This window comes from Salmo salar, chromosome ssa10 (assembly GCF_905237065.1).
Source record: "Salmo salar chromosome ssa10, Ssal_v3.1, whole genome shotgun sequence".
In the NCBI taxonomy this organism is placed as follows: domain Eukaryota; kingdom Metazoa; phylum Chordata; class Actinopteri; order Salmoniformes; family Salmonidae; genus Salmo; species Salmo salar.
The window spans coordinates 89882184-89904540 of record NC_059451.1 but is presented as its reverse complement, the minus strand read 5'-3'; positions in this window follow the sequence as shown (position 1 = coordinate 89904540).

The window sequence follows — 22357 nt, the reverse complement described above, 5'->3', positions numbered from 1 at the left end:
GAAGGTATCGAATAGGGACTCCGGATTCCAGACACTCTCGGCAGCCAACGTGTTAAAATCTACTGCGTAGTCTGCTACCCTACGGGAGGATTGACGTAATTCAAGTAGTTTTCTGGCCGCCTCACTCCCGGATACCGGAGAATCGAACACCTTCCACACCTCTGCCATAAAATCTTCCAGATGATGACAAATGGTGTATTGTTGCTTCCAAACTGCCGTAGCCCAGGAGAGCGCCCTTCCCGACATTAGCGTAATAATATACGCTATCTTCGACCGGTCCGAAGGGAACGAAGATGGCTGTAGCTCAAAAATAAGGGAGCACTGAGAAAGAAAATCCTGGCAGGTTCCAGGATCCCCAGAATATTGCTCCGGAGGAGGTAAGAGGGGTAGGCTGCACAAACCCACCACTGACAGTAGACTGGTTACTGGGTGGTTGGGAGGTCTCAGAGGTGGCGGGCTGCCTATGAGCTAACTCACTGATTTGCTCCATAATAGCCTTGAACTCTTGGTCATGGCTTTCAGGGAACGAAGCTCTTACAAAAGGTCCAGCAGTAGCTCCTCATGCCTCCCAATGGTGGCTCCCTGCAGGGAGACAGCGTGGCGGAGCTGGTCCAAGTCTGCTGGGTCTGTCATGGACAGATGCAGACATAGGAGGCAGATGGTTCGAGTCTCGGATATTTATTATAATCCAAGGGGGCAGGCAAGAAAATGGTTGTGGACAGGCAAAAGATCATAACAAGGTCAGAGTGCAGGAGGTACAGAGTGGCAGGCAGGCTTGAGGTCAGGGCAGGCAGTATGGTCAGGCAGGCGGGTTCAGAGTCAAGGCAGGCAAGGGTCAAAACCAGGAGGACTAGCAAAGAAACAGAGAAAAGGAAAAAGCAGGCGCATGGAGTAACACGCTGGTTGACTTGACAAAACAAGATGAACTGGCACAGACAGACAGAAAACACAGGTATAAATACCCAGGGGATAATGGGGAAGATGGGTGACACCTGGAGAGGTGGAGACAAGCACAAGGACAGGTGAAACAAATCAGGGTGTGACACTAAGCATCCAATTACCCAGATTTTAGTCCAATCTCAATCTTAATTACAAATCCCCATTATCATCAGTCGTGGCCAAAAGTTTTGAGAATGACACAAATATTAATTTTCACAAAGTCTGCTGCCTCAGTTTGTATGATGGCAATTTGCATATACTCCAGAATGTTATGAAGAGTGATCAGATGAATTGCAATTAATTGCAAAGTCCCTCTTTGCCATGCAAATGAACTGAATCCCCCAAAAACATTTCCACTGCATTTCAGCCCTGCCACAAAAGGACCAGCTGACATCATGTCAGTGATTCTCTCATTAACACAGATGTGAGTGTTGACGAGGACAAGGCTGGAGATCACTCTGTCATGCTGATTTCGAATAACAGACTGGAAGCTTCAAAAGGAAGGTGGTGCTTGGAATCATTGTTCTTCCTCTGTCAACCATGGTTACCTGCAAGGAAACACGTGCGGTCATCATTGCTTTGCACAAAAAGGACTTCACAGGAAAGGATATTGTTGCCAGTAAGATTGCACCTAAATCAACCATTTATCGGCTCATCAAGAACTTCACGGAGAGCGGTTCAATTGTTGTGAAGAAGGCTTCAGGGCGCCCAAGAAAGTCCAGCAAGCGTCTCCTGAAGTTGATTCAGCTGCGGGATTGGGGCACCACCAGTACAGAGCTTGCTCAGGAATGGCAGCAGGCAGGTGTGAGTGCATCTGCATGCACAGTGAGGTGAAGACTTTTGGAGGATGGCCTGGTGTCAAGAAGGGCAGCAAAGAAGCCACTTCTCACCAGGAAAAACATCAGGGACAGACTGATATTCTACAAAAGGTACAGGGATTGGACTGCTGAGGACTGGGGTAAAGTCATTTTCTCTGATGAATCCCCTTTCCGATTGTTTGGGGCATCCGGAAAAAAGCTTGTGCGGAGAAGACAAGGTGAGCGCTACCATCAGTCCTGTGTCATGCCAACAGTAAAGCATCCTGAGACCATTCATGTGAGGGGTTGCTTCTGAGCTAAGGGAGTGGGCTCACTCACAATTTTGCCTAAGAACACAGCCAGAGCAACTTCTCCCAACCTTCCAGGAATAGTTTGGTGATGAACAATGCCTTTTCCAGCATGATGGAGCACCTTGCCATAAGGCAAAAGTGATAACTAAGTGGCTCGAGCAACAAAACATTGATATTTTGGGTCCATGGCCAGGAATCTCCCCAGACCTTAATCTCATTGAGAACTTGTGGTAAATCCTTAAGAGGCGGGTGGACAAACAAAAACCCACAAATTCTGACAAAGTCCAAGCATTGATTATGCAAGAATGGGCTGCCATCAGTCAGGATGTGGCCCAGAAGTTAATTGACAGCATGCCAATGCAGATTGCAGCGGTTTTAAAAAAGAAGGTTCAACACTGCAAATATTGACTCTTTGCATCAACTTCATGTAATTGTCAATAAAAGCCTTTGACACTTATGAAATGCTTGTAATTATACTTCAGTATTCCATAGTAACATCTGACAAAAATATCTAGACACTGAAGCAGCAAACTTTGTGGAAATTAATATTTGTGTCATTCTCAAAACTTTTGGCCATGACTGTACCTTAAAATCAACTACCAGCCTAAGTTACTAGTTAGATCATGGCTAGCCCTACTCTGCAGTAAGTAACTTAGCTAGCTATAATTTCTTACACCGTTACAATAGCAAACAGGCTGTCTGCAAATTGTGGTAATCTTTTGAGTAACGTTAAGAAATTGATAATAACAATTGTTCGTTTTGAGTTCATGTATGAAAATCGAACTGAGTTAATTAATGAAAACCTGCTCCAGAGCGCTCAGCTTCATCTTCCAACAGGACAATGACCCTAAGCACACAGCCAAGACAACGGACAAGTCTCTGAATGTCATTGAGTGGCTCAGCCAGGGCCCAGATTTGAACCTGATCAAACGTCTCTGGAGAGACCTGAAAATAGCTGTGCGGCATTGCTCCCCATCCAACCTGACAGAGTTTGAGAGGATCTGCAGAGAAGAATGGGAAAAACTCCCCAAATACAGATGGGCCAAGCTTGTAGCGTCATACCCAAGAAGACTAGAGGCTGTAATCGCTGCTAAAGGTGCTTCAACAAAGCACTGAGTAAAGGGTCTGAAGACTTACGTAAATGTGATATTTCTGTCAAGAGGAATGAATACTTTCCGAAGGCACTGTTTGAATATAGCATGAAAAATATTTGGTACGTTTCTATGTGGAATTTTCTATGCAATTTCAACATGTACATAGTTCTGATGATAATGTTAAAATTTGATTGATGTAACAACCTGTTAATCAGGTTAAATCTATGTATTTAAGTTGAAGTTTTACCCTAATTTCAATGTTTGAGATGAAAACATTGCTTACTTACTAGGACTTTTTTCAAATCCAATGCATTTTTCACGTTGATTCCACATCACAATACATTGAGAAAGTAAGTTGAAACAACGTTGATTCAACGAGTGGATGGGAACCTAGAATAAGGATGTTATTGTGGGCCACCCTGAGATGTTTCCCTCACTCTCTAGACTGAACAAGCAACGCTATGAAACTGGACTCATATACAATGCATTAGAGTCATCTCTGAAATCACATCACTAAATGACATAATTATCAAACACATTTTTCATTTTCATTAAATTAAATATCCTACAGCCATTCTTGGTGTCCTGTAGCATTCATGTCTTATCTAATGAAAACAGTCCCTCTGCATGTGTCAAATATGTATTTGACCTTGCTTTGTTGGATGATTGTTATTTGTGTTGTTTGCCTGGGTAACTGGAGACAATGTTGCATATATCGTTTCCTCAGTCAGGACTGACAGGCTGAAAACAGAGCCGGAAATTATTAGCACAGTGAAAGAAGGAGAGAGGTGAAAACATCTAGCATGTCATAAAGCTGCCTGTGATTCAGTGGCGACCCGTCATTCAGGACAGGTCACCTGTTTTGAGCCCCACATTTTAAGCAATAAATAAATAAAAAATCTGGGGCTTGCCTGTTTTGCATGTTATTTTGGCATTAACACATGTCACATATCAGTGTGCAAACAATGTAAAAAAAATATATCATTGAGTTAATAAAGCATCATACAAATATGGTCTCTTTTTTGTTTTCTTGAGTAAGGCAGCTCCAAAATGCAGGTGTTTCAGCACAGCTCAGTGCTTTCTGTGGTGGTTGGGCAAGCCAGCAGAAAATATGGAGCGTTGTGCCATGATTGGCTCAGTGCTCTGTCACTCATGGGGAAACTACGTCACCGCGAAGTCTAAGGAGAGACCTCGAAAATTCTAGCCCTTTGGGTGCTGACAGAGAAGGCTCAAGGCCATTAGCCACAGATAAAATTACGTCAAATCACGTTTTATGTACAGTAGCTTTGATTGGAGGGATCATGTCAACATCATACTTTTAAAATCTTAGCTAGCAGTCATCATCATGAATCAAGTCGACAATCTACTGGCAAATCCTTTTCAATCCTTGTCATATGAAGAGAAAAAATGAAGAGAGATTATAGATATAATGTATCGGTGCTCATCAGCCATTGGACATAAACATTACACAACAAGTTGGAAATCGCAAATTCAAAAATCAGTGGTTTGGAAGGAAGTGAGCACAGGTGAGTCCAAAAATGTCTTGTATGCTGCTGCATAAATGATGTAATATGCTAGGGAGATATCTATAACGTTACTGTAGCTAAGAAAGTTATACTAAGTGTATGTTGTGTAGTAAGCTGTCAGTTGCTCATGTGCCTCACGCAAACAATTTGGTCCCTTTTCCCATCTTTCGCCTACTGTTCTGATTTGGTGGTGCTCATGCAGCCTACAGCCTGTTTTAGAGAAATGTAATCATCGAATATTGTAAGAGGTTTCATTGTCTGCTTAAATGGCCCCGTTGTTTATCCTACGGTTTTGACTTGGTGTACAGGGAGAATACTGTAAGAATGACCCATGTTCTGAATTCTGTTGCTGTACATTTCAAAAGTGCTGAACACATAGTTATATTGACAACGTCCTTCCTAGCTCACTCATTAAATTAATCGAAATTACGGATTGCCTCTTATCGGCTCGTCGTTCCCTTATGCCATAGATTGTACATCTCAATTGTCAGTAGAAACCATATTTGTTTAAACAAGTTAGCCTTATCAGCTATGTTTTTAAAAAGGCTTACTGCTGAATTAACTGTGAGGCTGAATTAACTGTTTTGCTGCCAGACAAGGCTTCGCTGACAGCCAGGTGTAGCAGTGGTAAGGTGTTGGGACTGCTGTTGGGACTCTGCTGTTGGGACAGTTTATAGGCACTGTTTGTCACCGTTAAAGTGCATTTCATGTATTGTTTAGTGTTGTGTTGTGTAGTGGCTTTGCTGGCATGCATACATTTTTATTTTTTTATGTTGTCAGGTGAAATATTTTACAATAGTCTGCCTTTGCTACTGAGAGCTATTTTAACCACTAGGATAACAGTACAATTGTAGAAATTAAATACGTGTTTGCTTTACACTCACTTTAGTGTCAAGAATAAAACGGAACCACATATGCTGGTCATTGTTGACTAATCAAATCTATCCCCTCCAAACAGATTAATGTCCAAAAGAACAAAAAGAAACTGAGCCAATTACAGGTTTGGCACACAGAGTGATAAAGAGTAGATCATATATTCAAGGCACACACATTAGCTTCAGATTAACTAATTACTTTTAAAATTGACTAATTTATCATGATTGGACAGGCTACAAGATAAGAACTGTATATCACTTAGCAATGCTTTTGGATCTCTCACAACACTGGAAACAAAATTGGATTAAAATCAAAGCAAAACATACCTAGTTTAATGTAATTTAATCAATGCATTGACCAATTAGAAACAACAAATACTATTATGTTTACTACATAATATCCTCTGAAGTAGTGAACCTACTTGACAACCAAGCATGACTCATCATAGAGGTAGGTGTCTTTGCTTGCTTAATCAGTGTAAAACACTCTTTCTGAAGACTTTTAAGGTGAACACAATATAGGACAAATAACTATGCAGAGGACGTTTGCTTTTTGGAGGGAAATTCCTGTAATGTCTGGACAAACTGTTGCCACAGTAACCATCCCAAAGTTAGCCTATACCTCTGAACCAACACATCTATAGAAACTGACTATACTTTCCTAGCAACACAGTTTTAGTTTTTTCATCATTCTGAGTACAGACAAAAGAAACCATTCACATAGAGGTGTGGTCATGTGTTTGTTTTCATAGTGATTCCATTACCAAATAGTACATCCTACAATAAATAAACTGTAAATAGTAGGCTACACAACCTGTTTCCACAGTGCCTGTTGATTCCACAGTATACTGTACAGAAATTATATAGAAAACAGCCATGTGCCGCCGAGGACTTCAGAAAGTCAGCATTGTTTAATAACCTGTTGGGGCTACAGGTTAGCAATGAACCCCGAGTCGGGATTGCTAACAAGGCTGGAAATTCAAAACATCAAAAATCTAATAATTTCAATTTCTCAAACAATCAACTATTTTACACAATTTAAAAGATAAACATCTCCTTAATCTAACCACATTGTTCGATTTTCAAAGAGGCTTTACGGCAAAAGCATAAAGTTAGATTATGTTAGGACAGTACATAGCCACAAAAGTACAAACATCCATTTTCAATTCAAGGTCAGGCGTCACCAAAAGCAGAAACCAGCTAGAATTATGCACTAACCTTTGTCAATCTCCATCAGATGACACTCCTAGGACATTATGTTATACAATACATGCATTTTTTGTTCCATCAAGTTCATATTTATATCCAAAAACAGCATTTTACAGTAGCGTGAAATTCAGATTTTTTCTTCTCTGAAATGCTTCCGGTGAACATAACAAAATTACTATTCGAAAACATTGGTAAATTATAATATTGTCATTCAAAGAATAATATATTATCATCTCGTAATTGCTACCGAATGGCCAGATCTCAAAATAACTTTACTGGGAAATCACATTTTGCAATAAACGGGGTGCTATGCTAAGAACAATAAGCTATGCTATACAGTTAGCATCATCTAATATCGATAATAACATTGTAAATATCCCCCTTACCTTTGATTATCTCCATCAGAAGGCACTGCCAGGAATCCCAGGTCCAGAACAAATGTGGTTTCTTTTGACAAAGTTCATAATTTATGTCCAAATAACACCAAGTAGTTAGCGTTCATTATGCTCCCACAAAACGTGGTGGGGGGGGGTTGTAAAATCACGCCGAAAAGCTAAAAAAAAATAGTAAATAATCTATTTACGTTCGTTCAAACATGTCAAACCTTGTTTAGCATTAATCTTTTGGTCCATTTTTAACGTTAAACATCAGTAATATTTTCACACAACCTATCCTATGTCTTGATAAACAATTAATGACAAACTCACGCTTCTCAGATTTATGCGCAGGCGCAAAAAAATGAAGTGATGACATGTCAACTTCCTTGCATTCTAATTTGCTCTCTGTTTATCATAGACGCTTCAAACAACTTTATAAAGATCGTTGCATCTAGTGGAAGCCGTAGGTGTTGCGAAATGAATCCTTTCTCACTATGGTATCTATAAAACAATGACACTAAATAGTACAGTCACAAAATTCACATTTTTTTTAATCTATTTTTCACAGGTTTTTGCCTGCAATATGAGTTTTGTTATACTTACAGACACCATTCAAACTGTTTTAGAAAATTCAGAGTGTTTTCTATCTGAATGTGTTAATAATATGCATATCCTAGCTTCTGAGTTGGTGTAGGAGGCAGTTAAATATGGGCACATATTTTTTTCAAAATTTCTCAATACTGCCCCCGAGCCCCAACAGGTGTTTATGTAACGGTCCAGTGTTCCAGATTTTTTATGAAATATTACCTACAATTGTCCAACTCAAGGTCTCATTCCGAAAAATGCACCCCCCTTCCCAATGTTACAAATATTTTCACATGACCCTCCCCTTGTACTATAATTTATTTTTGCAAAACCGTCCCCCCTCAGAATTAACTCAAAATAATGTTTATGACCACAAATAACAATAACTGTAGAGACCCTGTGTTTATAAACGTGGATATCGACTTTTCCACTTCAGAATGCTTTTGTGGCACTGTTGATGCCACGCAGGGCTACAGGCCAGAAGGTTGAGGGTTCGCTGACTACCACGAACGAGCTCACTCTCCCTGCCCGTTTCATTTACACTACGATAAGAGCTGATTGCAGACAGTGATCAGCTAGGGGGAAATCAGATTTTCCACATTTTGATGCAATATTTATAATTATATGATATATATACATTGAATTTTCCACCAACAGGGTCTGTGCCTATGCACCACACAACCAAGAAACGAAGCATACCGACTTCAGGCGCTTCAATTTCATGTTTTGCTTTTTCAACACTACAATAAATAGACTGTCAATCTTGACAAACTGAACATACATCCTTCCCTACCTTAGTGGACTACCCAGTATCGAAGGCTTGGCTTGACAATCTCTAATTAAACTTTTTGTTGTTTTGTAACAGATGTCTCTTTCCATTCATCAAATGGACCCTGTACAGTTTGGATTGATTGACTTTATTTTATGATTGACTTTATACATATATATACTTTTAAAAGTGAGCGAGATTGCACAAAAAAGTCAGAAATGTATTTCCATTGTGGCCCCTATTTTCTACATAAATACACAAAGCCTACAATTACGGAGATACAGACAAAAACATTTATACTGTTCACTCATTACCCAGTTTTTTACATTCATTTTTAAAGTGGTTATGGTTGGTAAGGCTTTGAGTTGCTGTTGTTGTTGGTTCCACTCAAAAGCGCAGGTATATAAAATGTGTTCTTACCAGATAGACTCATATTTAAAACAGTGAATATTAGAGTCTCTGGCTCTGGTATTATGCTGGGGGACATCTCTAACAAATCTAAAATAGTTGGGTAGGTACCTGGGGGCTGAGTCCGTGATAATTCTGTGGATCAGACTAAGCTGAATTAATACTACTCTTTTTTCCACAGAATGCCAGCCTAGCTGCTTAAAATGCTAGACGACTTTCAGATGAGTATGAGCGGAAGAATTCAATTTCTTACAAACTTGTTTTGGCTGGTCGGTAGCTTATTCTTTAGATGTTTGGGGATGCTGATGAACCATGATGTGCAGGCATAATCAAAGTGACACTGGACTAGCGCACCTGCCAGAGTCATTAGCGTGTCAATGTCAAGCCATTTTGAGGATGCTGGAATTACATTTTGGACGAAAGTTTGCGTGCCTACAGAAGACGTTTGAACTAGTCTAATCAGATTAAAACATTGTGACTGGTTGTGTGTATGCCACATATAAAATGTAATACATTTTAGGTTCTAGGTGCGCAAGGAATAGCCACTCGGATTGGAGAGGAGACAAAGCAGAGCGCATGATAAGCTTTCCTGACTAACTGGGCCTGCAGGGTGTCATGCCTACTCCCGCTCTACCTCTTTGGCGCTCGAGCTAGGCTGCCCTCCATGACGCACACCTGTCACCATCATTACGTGCAGTTGCGCAATATGGGACTCACCTAGACTCCATTACTTTGTTGATTACCCCCACTATATCTGTCTGCTCCTCACTTTGTTCCCTGTGTCAGCGTTGATGTCATTATTTTTCCGCTGTCCAGACTGTTTCATGTCCATGTTTCATTGAATGTTCACTCCCTGTTCCTGCTTCTCATCTCCAGCGTCGATCCTTACACAGGGAGCAAATGTGGCCACATTATAGGACGACTTGGGAGAATCCTCAACAGTCATCACATCTCAGTATCTGAAGTAAAAATGCAGCCAGCTAATGTGCCTTTCTAGACCTTTTTAACTGTTGAGAGTAGACCCACAACTGATCCAAATGTAAGGATACATTCAAATCACAGAGCTTTTGCACCATTATTCAAATTACATTTTCACTGGAGCCTAGAGCAGAATTATATACTCATTTGAAAACAATAATGCAATTATTCATTGCTTTGTGGTGTTGTAGACTAGTCTAGATAGTATAATTGTATTGTCCCTAAACAAGATCAATAGGGGAGCTTTTTGAGCTGCGTGTGTCTCATGGCTTCACTGTTCTTTAACATGCAATGATGCTCCTGGCCTCTCCACTCAAAAGAAAGGGAGTGCTGCTCTAATATCAGTATTCTCCATTCAAATCTTACCTTAAAATTATAATTATTTCGTAATAATGACAACTGATCAGCTCCTGAAGAGATATTACCACCTACACTCAAAGAATTAAGGGTTCAACAAGGGTTCTTCTAATCCTCAAACTTCTTCAAAGAACCCTAGGGTTCTTGGCACTGAACATTGCCCCCAAAAGTTTCTTCCAAGAACCCCATAGGACAGGGATCATCAACTAGATTCAGCTGTGGGACTAATTTTTTCTTGATCGAATGGTCGGGGTGTAAGAACATAATTACAAATAATTTGTAGACTGCAAATTGACAGCAAGAAGCCCAAACAAATATAATATTTGACTAAAATGTAACAATTTCAAACCTTGCTTACATTTGTATATGATCACGTGTCTCTCTAGTATGCATGGAAATACTTGGGAGCAAATTTCCCAAATAAAAATCACTTGGAGCTGATTTTCTAGAGTTTTTACAGTTTTTTTATGTCCAATAATGAAAATGCAACAACAAAAAGTAAATATTTTTAATACATTTTTTGCCCAGAAAACTTGGGCGGACAAATAACACCACCAATAACACCGCCAAATTTGACCCGCGGGCCGCCAGTAGGGGAACAATGCCATAGGAGGTGGGGTTCATCAAAGAACCTCCTTTGTTGGTGGGCGTTCTTGCAGGAACTGCCCAACTGAAACATTTGGATTTGAATTTGAAAGGACAGCAGCTGCAGGCACTTAACTGAAAAATTGTGACGATATCCTTAACTTAAGGTAAGGTTTGTCCCTTGTATAATCTAACATTTGTGCAAATCTTTCTAAAGCAGAAAATGGACATAATTCAATGGATATCAATCAACAAAGAGGTAATATGTATGAATATACATGCTATAAGAATATGTTGAAGGCTAGCTGTATTGGGTGCAGATGATTGAACTGCTCACTTTGGTGTCTGTTTCTGCAGGTATACAGATGAGGAGGCATACAAAGGTATGTCAATTGGTATTGGTATGTTATACTTATCACATGTACCATCCTCCTCCCTTACCTCTTCAATGAAAGTCCCATAGGCATCTACAGTACATTATGGACAAGGTATGTGTATGAAAACCATTATCAAAACAGTTTTTTTCATTCATATTCACCACAAAACCAAGGTATGAATAATGTTGTGTGCATGTTTCGTTAAACATATATATAATTACTATTTTTGTTATTATTATACTTCATCCTCCCTACACCTCTTATAAATATAACAGGAAACCTGTTCGATCACCATGCACTGCAAAAACATTCTGGCTATGGATATGGAGAACATCAACACATAGACATCAACACACCAGAGGATAACCCCATTGAACTTGGGGCTCTGCTGGGAGTTTACCTAAAATTTAGATTTTTTTATTCTGCTTTGCCACTATAAAATCATAATAAACACTGACAACTAAAATATTGTGTTATAGTTGTTATTGTTATGCATATAAGTATTATTATTATTAATAGTAAGATGTTCTTTTCTATGGTAGAGTAGGTCAAAGCGTGATAGGGGTGCTTTTCTATGTTTTCTATTTCTATGTTCATGTTCTAGTTTTGTATTTCTATGTTGGTTTTGTTTGGGATGATCTCCAATTAGAGGCAGCTGGTCCTCGTTGTCTCTAATTGGAGATCATACTTAAGTAGGGGTTTTTCCCACCTGGGTTTGTGGGAGATTATCTTTGAGTTAGTGTATGTTTCACCGCTGCGTCACAGTTTGTTGTTTTTGTCATTCAGTTTATTTATAAGTACTGCATAGTTTCACAGTGTAAATAAAATGTGCAACGACACACACGCTGCAATTTGGTCCGCTCCTCCTTTCGACAACCGTGACAATTTCAATATGATTGAAATAGGCCTATGGCCTACTGTTTACAGTGCCTTTGGAAAGTATGCAGACCCCTTGACTTTTTCCACATTTTGTTACGTTACAGCCTTATTCTAAAATGGATTAAATAAAAATATGTCCCCAGCAATCTACACACAATACCCCATAATGGCAAATCAAAAACATATATATTTTTTGTGTGTAAATGTAATAAAAAAAAAAAACAGAAATACCTTATTTGCATAAGTATACAGACCCTTTGTTACTAGATTAGAAATTGAGCCCAGATGCATCCTGTTTCCTTTGATCATCCTTGAGATGTTTCTACAACTTCATTGGAGTGCAACTGTGGTAAATTCAATTGATGATTGGACATTATTTGGAAAGGCACACACCTGTCTATATAAGGTCCCACAGATGACAATGAATGTCAGAGCAAAAACCAAGCCATGAGGTCAAAGGAATTGTCCGTAGAGCTCTGAGACAGGATTGTGTCGTAGTCACAGATCTGGGGAAGGATGCCCCAAAATGTCTATAGCATTGAAGGTCCCCAAGAACGATGGAGTGGCCTCCAACATTCTTAAATGGAAGAAGTTTGGAACCACCAAGACTCTTCCTAGAGCTGGTTGCACGGCCAAACTGAACAATCGGGGGAGCAGGTGACCAAGAACCCGGTGGTCACTGTGATAGAGCTCCAGAGTGCCTCTGTTGAGATTGGGGAGAATCTTCCAGAAGGACAACTATCTCTGCAGCGCTCCACCAATCAGGCCTTCATGGTAGAGTGGCCAGATGGAAGCCACTCCTCAGTAAAAATCACATGACAGCCCGCTTGGAGTTTGCCAAAAGGCATCTAAAGACTCCCAGACCTCTCTGATGAAACCAAGATTGAACTCTTTGGCCGGAATACCAAGCGTCACGTCTGGAGGAAACATGGCACCATCCCTGAGGTGAAGCATGGTGGTGGCAGCATCATGCTGTGGGGATGTTTTTCAGCGGCAGGGACTGGGATACTAGTCACGACCGAGACAAAGATGAACGGAGCAAAGTACAGAGAGATCCTTGATGAAAACCTGCTCCAGAGTGCTCAGGATCTCAGACTGGGGCAAAGGTTCACCTTCCAACAGGACAATGGCCTTAAGCACACAGCCAAGACAATGCAGGAGTGGCTTCAGGACAGGTCTCTGAATGTCCTTGAGTTGCCCAGCAAGAGCCCGGACTTGAACCCGATCTAACATCTCTGGAGAGACCTGAAAACAGCTGTGCAGCGACGCTCCCCATCCAACCTGACAGAGATTGAGAGGATCTGCAGAGAAGAATGGGAGGAACTCCCCTAACTCCCCCTCTGCCCAGTCATGTGAAATCCATAGAGCTCGTGCTGCAAGGTGACCTAAACTGTGACATGCTTAACACCCAAGCCATCCTACAATCTAAGCTTGATGCCCTCAATCTCACACAAATTATCAATGAACCCACCAGGTACAACCCCAAATCCGTAAACACGAGCACCCTCATAGATATCATCCTAACCAACTTGCCCTCCAAATAAACCTCTGCTGTTTTCAACCAAGATCTCAGCGATCACTGCCTCATTGCCTGCATCTGTAATGGGTCTGCGGTCAAATGACCACCCTTCATCACTGTCAAACGCTCCCTAAAACACTTCAGCGAGCAGGCCTTTCTAATCGACCTGGCCTGGGTATCCTGGAAGGATATTGACCTCATCCTGTCAGTAGAGGATGCCTGGTTATTCTTTAAAAGTGCCTTCCTCACCATCTTAAATGAGCATGCCCCATTCAAAAATGTTGAACCAGGAACAGATATAGCTCTTGGATCACTCCATACCTGACTGCCCATGACCAGCACAAAAACATCCTGTGGCGTTCTGCATTAGCATCGAATAGCCCCCGTGATATGAAGCTTTTCAGGGAAGTTAGGAACAAATATACACAGGCAGTTAGGAAAACTAAGGCTAGCTTTTTCAAGCAGAAATTTGCATCCTGTAGCACAAACTCAAAAATGTTCTGGGACACTGTAAAGTCCCAGAACACTGCACTGAGGCTAGGAAACACTGTCACCACCGATAAATACACTATAATTGAGAATTTCAATAAGCATTTTTCTACAGCTGGCCATGCTTTCCACCTGGCTACCCCTACCCCGATCAACAGCCCTCCACCCCCACAGCAACTCGCACAAGCCTCGCCCATTTCTCTTTCACCCAAATCCAGATAGCTTATGTTCTGAAAGGGCTGCAAAATCTGGACCCCTACAAATCAGCAGGGCTAGACAATCTGGACCCTCTCTTTCTAAAATTACCTGCCAAAATTATTGCAACCCCTATTACTAGCCTGTTCAACCTCTCTTTCGTATCGTCTGAGATTCCCATAGATTGGAAAGCAGCCGCGGTCATCCCCCTCTTCAAAGGAGGAGACACTCTAGACCCAAACTGCTACAGAACTATATCTCTCCAACCCTGCCTTTCTAAGGTCTTCGAAAGCCAAGTTAGCAAACAGATTACCGACCATTTCGAATCCCACCGTACTTTCTCTGCAATGCAATCTGGTTTCAGAGCTGGTCATGGGCGCACCTCAGCCACGCTCAAGGTCCTAAGCGATATCATAACCGCCATCGATAAGAGACATTACTGTGCAGCCGTATTCATCGACTTGGCCAAGGCTTTTGACTCTGTCAATCACAACATTCTTATTGGCAGACCTAACAGCCTTGGTTTCTCAAATGATTGCCTCGCCTGGTTCACCAACTATTTCTCTGATAGAGTTCAGTGTGTCAAATCAGAGGGCCTGTTGTCCGGACCTCTGGCAGTCTCTATGGGCATGCCACAGGGTTCAATTCTCGGCCGACTCTCTTCTCTGTATACATCAATGATGTCGCTCTTGCTGCTGGTGATTCTTTGATCCACCTCTACGCAGAAGACACCATTCTGCACACCTCTGGCCCTTCTGTGTTAACTAACCTCCAGACGAGTTTCAATGCCATACAGGTCTCCTTCTGTGGCCTCCAACTGCTCTTAAATGCAAGTAAAACTAAATGCATGCTCTTCAACCGATCGCTGCCCGCACCTGCCCGCCCATCCAGCATCACTACTCTGGACGGTTCTGACTTAGAATTTGTGGACAACTACAAATACCTAGGTGTCTGGTTAGACTGTAAACTCTCCTTCCAGACTCTCATTAAACATCTCCAATCCAAAATTAAATCTAGAATCGGCTTCCTATTTCGCAACAAAGCATCCTTCACCCATGCTGCCAAACATACCTTTGTAAAACTGACCATCCTACCGATTCTCGACTTCAGCGATGTCATTTACAAAATAGCCTTCAACACTCTACTCAACAAATTGGATGCAGTCTATCACAGTGCCATTCGTTTTGTCACCAAAGCCCCATATACTACCCACCACTGCGACCTGTATGCTCTCGTTGGCTGGCCCTCGCTTCATACTCGTCGCCAAACCCACTGGCTCCAGGTCATCTACAAGTCTCTGCTAGGTAAAGCCCTGCCTTATCTCAGCTCACTGGTCACCATAGCAGCACCCACCCGTAGCATGCGCTCCAGCAGGTATATCTCACTGGTCACTCTCAAAGCCAATTCTTCCTTTGGCCGCCTCTCCTTCCAATTCTCTGCTGCCAATGACTGGAACGAACTGCAAAAATCACTAAATCTGGAGACTCTTATCTCCCCCACTAGCTTTAAGCACCAGCTGTCAGAGCAGCTCACAGATCACTGCACCTGTACATAGCCCATCTGTAAATAGCCCATCCAACTACCTCATCCCCATACTGTATTTATTTATTTATCTTGCTCCTTTGCACCCCAATATCTCTACTTGCATGTTCATCTTCTGCACATTCTACCATTCCTGTGTTTTATTGCTATATTGTAATTACTTCGCAACCATGGCCTATTTATTGCCTTACCTCCCTTATCCTACCTCATTTGCACATGTTGTATATAGACTTTTTCTACTGTATTATAGATTGTATGTTTGTTTATTCCATGTGATACTCTGTGTTGTTGTATGTGTCGAACTGCTTTGCTTTATCTTGGCCAGGTCGCAGTTGCAAATGAGAACTTGTTCTCAACTATCCTACCTGGTTAAATAAAGGTGAAATTAAGTAAATAATAAATAAATTAGGGCCTAATTTATTCATTTAAATTGGATGATTTATATAAATTGGATGATTTGATTTTGTTATGAACTGTAACTCAGCAAAATCTTTTAAATTGTTACGTTTGTATTTTTGTTCAGTGGTAAATTGTTTGTATCAATTGCAAAGACATTGGCAACTTTGTATTTGTAGTCAACCTTTGTTCAGAACTCACAGAGAGAGGATAAACCATGTGATTCTACACTGTAAGACTTTTCAGTAATTTCAACAGAAAGACACTGTAGAATGCACAGTAATACCGTAAATGTGTATTAATAACTATAGTTGGAAGCCTCCTGTAAAAAGTACTAACTGTATTTCTTTACTGTAGATTAAAATGATCAGTTTCAGGTGCCAACCTCATGCTGTCGGGTGAGACACATGAAGTTCAGACTATTTTAGTAAATATCTTCATGAAGTGGAAGAATATTTTCAGCAGCTGCTGGGTAGGTACCTTGACTTGTTTATAAGTATCTTTATGGCTTGCCAACGTTGAATTACTGCATGTTTTCTTAGCTAACCTAGCTAGATGGCTAAGGTTTGCTAGCTAGCTAGCTCAACTTGACACAAGCCATTTCGGTCTGCTCTAAATTGCTCGTAAATATCCTTGTCACGTCCTGGCCAGTATAAGGGTTAATTGTTATTGTAGTTTGGTCAGGACGTGGCAGAGGGTATTTGTTTTATGTGGTTCGGGGTGGTGTTTTGGTAAAAGGGTGTTTGATTTAGTATTTCCGGGTTTTTGGTTTATGGTCTATGTTTATGTATTTCTATGTGTAGTCTAGTAAGTGTGTTTCTATGTAGAGTTAATTGGGGTGGACTTCCAATTGAAGGCAGCTGTGTGGTGTTGCCTTTGATTGGAAGTCCTATATTAGTTGGGTGTGTTTGTCTGTGTGTTTGTGGGAGATTGTTCTGTGTTTAGCCTTGTGCCTTGCCAGACTGTCTGTGGATCGTTCGTTATCTTGTTTGTTGTTTTTGTGTTCATTTTGATTTAATAAATGTTCAAAATGAACAAACACAGTCCTGCTGCATTTTGGTCCTCCTTCACCGACGATAACCGTGACAGAATCTCGCACCAACTAAGGACCAAGCAGCAGAAGGAAAAGGATTTCGAGTTGGACTGGCGGGAGAGATGGACCTGGGAGGAAGTTCTGGACGGGGCTGGACCTTGGCACCAGGCTGGGGAGTACCGTCGCCCACGGGAGGAAATTGAGGCAGCCAAGGCAGAGAGGCGGAGGTACGAGGCCTTGGACGCGCTGAGGGAGAAGCACGAGAGGCACCCCCAATAATTTTTTTTTGGGGGGGCACACGGGTAGTTTGGCTAGGCCTAGGAAGAGCCGGAAGCCAGCTACCCGTGGTTATATGGAGGAGCGTATGAGGTGGAGAGCGCCATAGTGCGCTCCTCAGCGAAACATCTCACCCATACGCACGCACAGTCCGGTGCGCGTTATTCCAGCCCCTCGCAGGTGCCGTGCTAGAGCGGGCATCCAGCCTGGTAGGCGGATGCCTGCACAGCGCATTTGTTCGCCGGTACGCCTCCGAGGACCAGGCTACCCAACTCCCGCTCTACGCACGGCTACCATCAGGCCTCTGCACAGCCCAGTCTGCCCTGTACAAGCACCCCGCTCGTACAGGCCTACTAGTTCCATCCAGCCAAGACGGGTTGTGCAGGAGGTAAGATCAAGACCGACTGTGCGCCTCCATAGCCCTGTGTTTCCAGCTCCTGTCTCTCGTGCGGACCCGGAAGTGCGTCAACCCAGTCCGACTCGTCCTGTTCCCGCTCCCCGCACTAGCCTGGAGGTGCGTGTTACCAGTCTGGTACGCCCAGTACCAGCACCACGCACAAGGCATCTAGTGCGTAAACCCAGCCTCGCCAGTCTAAAGTCGCCAGAGCTGCCCGCCAGTCAACAGTCACCAGAGCTGCCCGCCAGTCAACAGTCGCCAGAACAGCCCGTCAGTCAAGAGTCGCCAGAACAGCCCGTCAGTCAAGAGTCGCCAGAACAGCCCGTCAGTCAAGAGTCGCCAGAACAGCCCGTCAGTCAAGAGTCGCCAGAACAGCCCGTCAGTCAAGAGTCGCCAGAACAGCCCGTCAGTCAAGAGTCGCCAGAACAGCCCGTCAGTCAAGAGTCGCCAGAACAGCCCGTCAGTCAAGAGTCGCCAGAACAGCCCGTCAGTCAAGAGTCGCCAGAACAGCCCGTCAGTCAAGAGTCGCCAGAACAGCCCGTCAGTCAAGAGTCGCCAGAGCCGCCCGTCAGTGAGGAATCGCCAGAGCCGCCCGTCAGTGAGGAGTCGCCAGAGCCACCCACTAGTCAGGAGCTGCCAGAGTGGCCAGACTGCCCCGAGCTGCCAGAGTGGCCAGACTGCCCCGAGCTGCCAGAACCGGAGCCACCTCCAGATATAGGTGGGTTGGGGAGGGGGGGTGTAGCACAGTGCCGTCGTTGACGGCAGCCACCCTCCCTTCCCTCCCTTTAGTAGGGGGGAATTTTTGTTTTTGTTATTTGGGGTTGTTTTTTTTGGTTTTTTAAGGTGCTTCCGGGGTTAGCACCTTTAAGGGGGGGGGGTACTGTCACGTCCTGGCCAGTATAAGGGTTAATTGTTATTGTAGTTTGGTCAGGACGTGGCAGAGGGTATTTGTTTTATGTGGTTCGGGGTGGTGTTTTGGTAAAAGGGTGTTTGATTTAGTATTTCCGGGTTTTTGGTTTATGGTCTATGTTTATGTGCAGTCTAGTAAGTGTGTTTCTATGTAGAGTTAATTGGGGTGGACTTCCAATTGAAGGCAGCTGTGTGGTGATGCCTTTGATTGGAAGTCCTATATTAGTTGGGTGTGTTTGTCTGTGTGTTTGTGGGAGATTGTTCTGTGTTTAGCCTTGTGCCTTGCCAGACTGTCTGTGGATCGTTCGTTATCTTGTTTGTTGTTTTTGTGTTCATTTTGATTTAATAAATGTTCAAAATGAACAAACACAGTCCTGCTGCATTTTGGTCCTCCTTCACCGACGATAACCGTGACAATCCTGCTGTCCAACCTAGAAGAACATCACTCAGAAAATATGTATTGTGATGATAGGCTATATCACAAACCCTGAGTGCCATAGAGAATAAACTGAGCGCAGATTCATGACCGTTATGTTTTTAGCTATCATTACTAAAGAGAAAATGACTTGATTGTGGCAGTTTAAAAGATGACCCATATTTCCGGCGCAATGTTTTTTTTTCAGATTGATGGGCCGCATTTTACACATAAACCACCTCGTGGGCCGTACTTACCACCTCGTGGGCCGTACTTGTGAGCTGCGAAAGCTTATGTGAATGATAACGATGGTTTTGGGAAACAGCTCTAAGATTTAAAGAAGGTTCTAATGATGACCTTAGCCTGAAGATGCTTTTGGGAAACCGGGCCCTGGAATAATGATCCACCTACCACTATTGTCATTATGAATGGTGGATAGAGGGCAGGTTAGACTGGTAGACTATACTGACCTGTGGTAAAGTACAAGTTAGAGTGTGGAAAAGCGTAGTGCGCATTAGGGAAGCACCAAAACACCTTCATATAGGGGAGGCGTATGGAATCAGATGAGGAAGCAGATAACTTATACAGTGCATTCGGAAAGTATTCAAACCCCTTAACTTTTTCAACATTTTGTTACGTTAGAGCCTTATTCTAAAATTGATTAAATAGTTTTTTCCCCCTCATCAATCGATACACAATAACCCATAATGACAAAGCAAAAACAATTAAATGTTTTATTTTTACAAAGGTATAAAAAAAATCATTACATACAGTACCAGTCAAAAGTTTGGACACACCTACTCATTCAACGGCTTTTCTTTATTTTTACTATTTTGTACATTGTAGAATAATAGTGAAGCCATAAAAACTATGAAATAACACACATGGAATCATGTAGTACCCGAAAACGTGTTAAATAACTCTAAATATATTTAAAATGTTTGATTCTTCAAAGTATCCACCCTTTGCCTTGATGATAGCTTTGCACACTCTTGACATTCTCTCAACCAGCTTCACCTGGAATGCTTTTCCAACAGTCTTGAAGGAGTTCCCACATATGCTGAGCACTTGTTGGCTGCTTTTCCTTCATTCTGCGGTCCAACTCATCCTAAACCATCTCAATTGGGTTGAGGTTGGGTGATTGTGGAGGCCATGGCTACCACAGCACTATGCATCTGATGCAGCACTCCATCACTCTCCTTCTTGGTCAAATAGCCCTTAGACAGCCTGGAGGTGTATTTTGGGTCAATGTCCTGTTGAAAAACAAATGATGGTCCCACTAAGCGCAAACCAGATGGGATAACGTATCGCTGCATAATGCTGTGGTAGCCATGCTGGTTAAGTGTGCCTTGAATTCTAAATAAATTACAGAAAGTGTCAACAGCAAAGCACCAGTTTCATCATAGCGCTTGATGGTTTTTGTGGCTGCACTTGAAGAAACGTTCAAAATTCTTGACATTTTCCAGATTGACTGACCTTCATGTCTTAAAGTAATGATGGACTGTCATTTCTCTTTGCTTATCTGAGCTGTTCATGCCATAATATAGACTTGGTCTTTTGCCAAATAGGGCTGGCTTCTGTATACCACCCCTACCTTATCACAACACAACTGATTGGCTCAAATGCATTAAGAAGAAAATAAATTCCACAAATTAACTTTTAACAAGCCACACCTGTTAACCTGTTAGGGCTAGGGGGCAGTATTGACACGGCCGGATAAAAAACGTACCCGATTTAATCTGGTTACTACTCCTGCCCAGTAACTACAATATGCATATAATTATTGGCTTTGGATAGAAAACACCCTAAAGTTTCTAAAACTGTTTGAATGGTGTCTGTGAGTATAACAGAACTCAAATGGCAGGCCAAAACCTGAGAAGATTCCATGCAGGAAGTGGCCTGTCTGACAAGTTGTGTTTCATCTTGGCTCTTTTTATTGAAGACTGAGGATCTTTGCAATAACGTGACACTTCCTACGGCTCCCATAGGCTCTCAGAGCCCGGGAAAAAGCTGAATGATATTGAGGCAGGCTCTGGCTGAAACACTTTATTGCGTTTGGCAAGTGGCCGATCAGAGTACTGTGGGCTTAGGCGCGTGCCCGAGGCGACCGAATGCTTTATTTTCTTTCCTCTGTTTACCTAAATGCAGATTCCCGGTCGGAATATTATCGCTTTTTTATGAGAAAAATGGCATAAAAATTTATTTTAAACAGCGGTTGACATGCTTCGAAGTACGGTAATGGAATATTTAGACATTTTTTGTCACGAATTGCGCCATGCTCGTCACCCTTATTTACCCTTTCGGATAGTGTCTTGAACGCACGAACAAAACGCCGCTGTTTGGATATAACTATGGATTATTTTGAACCAAACCAACATTTGTTATTGAAGTAGAAGTCCTGGGAGTGCATTCTGACGAAGACAGCAAAGGTAATAACATTTTTCTTATAGTAAAATCTGACTTTGATGAGTGCTACATTTGCTGGGTGTCTAAATAGCTAGCCCTGTGATGCCGGGCTATCTACTGAGAATATTGCAAAATGTGCTTTCACCGAAAAGCTATTTTAAAATCGGACATATCGAGTGCATAGAGGAGTTCTGTATCTATAATTCTTAAAATAATTGTTATGCTTTTTGTGAACGTTTATCGTGAGTAATTTAGTAAATTCACCGGCAGTGTTCGGTGGGAATGCTAGTCACATGCTAGTCACATGCTAATGTAAAAAGCTGGTTTTTGATATAAATATGAACTTGATTGAACAGAACATGCATGTATTGTATAACATAATGTCCTAGGGTTGTCATCTGATGAAGATCATCAAAGGTTAGTGCTGCATTTAGCTGTGGTTTGGGTTTATGTGACATTATATGCTAGCTTGAAAAATGGGTGTCTGATTATTTCTGGCTGGGTACTCTGCTCACATAATCTAATGTTTTGCTTTCGTTGTAAAGCCTTTTTGAAACCGGACAGTGTGGTTAGATTAACGAGAGTCTTGTCTTTAAAATGGTGTAAAATAGTCATATGTTTGAAAAATTGAAGTTTTTGCATTTCTAAGGTTTTTGAATAACGCGCCACGGGATTACACTGGCTGTTACGTAGGTGGGACGATTTGGTGCCACC